Raw genomic sequence first — 2,764 nt, forward strand, 5'->3', positions numbered from 1 at the left:
AAGAACTAAGCGATAAAATGGGCATGGTGATTATTTTCTATATAGGGAATTAATAGCTTAGAGATGATATTGGTCGTAGACCTTCTTCCCATTTTCAGAAAAGTTAGAGACGACTCGAATCATAACCATACTATATTAAACTATTGGTGGTTATTAGCTTTTAACAAGAGATGGATTATTTCCATAAAATAATTTATTTAATCAACTTTTATAAACTCAGGTAGGAGATAATAATATGATGATTTAAACCTTCCGTTTTTATTCTAATAGCTTAAACCTTCCCTGAATCCCCTTTTTCACTCTTCCTCTCTATTCATCTCGGTTTGAAGCATTGTGGGTCGCCCTCCTTCTATTTTTTACCTTCTCTTCTCGATTTCAGTGGTGGTAGCGATGATTGAGAATCATCGGTGGCTTATGAAAAAAAGGTAATCACCCCTCTCGATCTCTTTAGTTCTTTATCACTCATCTCCTTTTAATTCTCTATTTGATTCTCTATTCTGGATTTTATAATTTTCATAACTTCTTATCCTCGCAGAGGTTTATTAAGGCCAAGGAATGTGCGGTTTTCACTCGGTGATGATGACATTAAGGTGGAGGTACTCACGATTAGCCTCACCAAGATTGGGTAACTTTCTGAGTGTTGGTTCTCTGTTTACAGAGGCTCTGTCTCTATATATGTGTGATATGGATGTGTATGTCTTTCGGATTGTGGTGATATGCGTTAGCACATATGATGCGTTCTTTAACTGTTATGCATTTTTTATTTCTTATGTTGTGACGTGCGTATGCTTATTCTAATTTCACAATATGTATGTATATGTTTTGATAAATATACAAACGGGGTGGGAATGTATTTGTTTATAATTGCTTAGACAAGTAGAGTGAAATGCTTACCTGAGTGTATGCTCTTCTTCCCATGTTGTAGCTTCTTCCTGAATTCTCTCTGTTCCTGAGTTCTCCTTTTTTATGACTGTATATGATAGCATGTCCTCTGGGTGTTGTTTTTTTGTTGTGTAGTCTATGTTTTTCTTCTCTTCCCCCGCTGTGAACCGACCGAATTCTTTCCTTTATGCTCACTGATTTCTTGTGTGTGTTGTGCTATCAATATGCTCTCTTTGTTGTCTTCGTGTGGTTTGTAAGTACTATGCACGAACTGGGATGTTGAACTTGGGATCTGTAACAGCTTGTGTTGTAGATGTATGCCAGAATGTATTCTGATAGGTGGCTTAAAAGTATCCTTCTGATTGCTTATGTTTATGTGATATCAGTGTATGAGCATTCTATTTCCGCAGTATGTATATGTATGAGCTTTTTCTTTGATCTATGTCTTCTGTTTGTGACATAGCATGCCTTTTATAGCCAACCGCCTAGGCCTCTTGGGTTGCCTATTGAGAATCATGAATAATACTGACTCTTGTGTTTAGAAACTGACTAATGATTACTCATTCATGCGGATTTAATGCATATGTAACTGATGATAGATTCTTGGGTCTGCTGAATGGTTTCTGATAGGTTTCTGGCAGCTCACCATGGCTCCAATTGCTTAATAATTGCGTTATTCATGATGTTTATGACAGTTTGTAACTGAATATTCCATTCTTTGATATTTCTGCTATTTATCATGCGTTTTTTTGTCTCTCTGCTGCCAATTATGTGGGATGTGTGTACTGAAATAGTTAATTCAGGATTAACTATTCATAATGCTCCTTTGTGCTGTTTGAATGCCATTTTTAAGGGGCTCATCATTGCTGCCGTTTATGCTTATTATAGTTATTTGTAATCGATCGTGGATATTTTCTGGTTTGTAACTTCTTTATGATTTCCTCTGAACTCTTTTGGTTGCCATTGCTAATAAACTTTCATTTATGTCTCAGATTGCAACTGATGACAAAGGGAAGAATATAAGGTTGAAGCTAGAACATGAATCATAACTTATATTTCCTGATTGTCTTTGATGAACTCATTTTCACTCCAAGTGATGCATCTTTATATGTTGATCCATCAATTTTGCATCATTCTTCATGATTATGCAAGGTATTTACTTAAAAACTGGTTGTTCGCTTCCCATTTTGTTCGAACAATGACAGTTGATTCCTCCACCCTCTATCTGATGTAGGATGCTGAGTCTAGACCAAGTAACTTATCTTGCCTCTGCTCTTGGTGTTGGAACCACAGGGAACGGAGCAACAAAGCGGAATGTCCTCTACAAATGCCTAGACTACGAGCAGTCTGGAAATTAATGTTTTCTACACTGTTGCTCATTGCTCACTTGTTCATCCAAATGTGTTATGATTATTTCCCATTTTTGAAGAAAACGGATAGTTGTATAGTAACGTAAATCAACGTGTGTTTGTTATGAGACAATAAAAATGCAAAATTTTTATTCTTTTGTTGTTTTGAAAATTTTATATTATTGTAAAGAGGCCGGACAAAATTGAGTGTTCACAATAAGAATGGTAGTTGAATGGTAGTGTAGTTGGGATGAAAGAAATGTCATCAACGCCACTGCAAGTTAATATATAGTAATGTGCTACACACTATATCTTATTTTACTATACAAGAAAGGATAAATAATGGTCATAATTGAGTTTACTTCGGGATGGTAGTTGTTACCATTTTGTGAAGTATTTAGTGCTCATAATGAGTACATTGAGACTCTTATTGTCCATTAATTTGAGATTAGTTTTGATGTTACCATTATTTATCTCCCGAGGGCTTCAAATACTACTACAATAGCGTGACTGGTGTAACTTAGGTTAGAAGT

General features: G+C 35.6%; 1 long non-coding RNA gene across 1 annotated transcript; it reads left to right on the plus strand.

The window, feature by feature from the left end:
- Nucleotides 1–269: 269 nt before the first annotated feature.
- LOC109339069 lies at nt 270–2,422 on the plus strand. The gene is made up of 4 exons (XR_002106616.1): nt 270–425; nt 536–625; nt 1,875–2,034; nt 2,117–2,422. It is a non-coding gene; the product is annotated as an uncharacterized LOC109339069 (long non-coding RNA).
- Nucleotides 2,423–2,764: the final 342 nt, after the last annotated feature.

The sequence above is a fragment of the Lupinus angustifolius genome, unplaced genomic scaffold (genome assembly GCF_001865875.1).
Source record: "Lupinus angustifolius cultivar Tanjil unplaced genomic scaffold, LupAngTanjil_v1.0 Scaffold_54_56, whole genome shotgun sequence".
Lineage (NCBI taxonomy): Eukaryota > Viridiplantae > Streptophyta > Magnoliopsida > Fabales > Fabaceae > Lupinus > Lupinus angustifolius.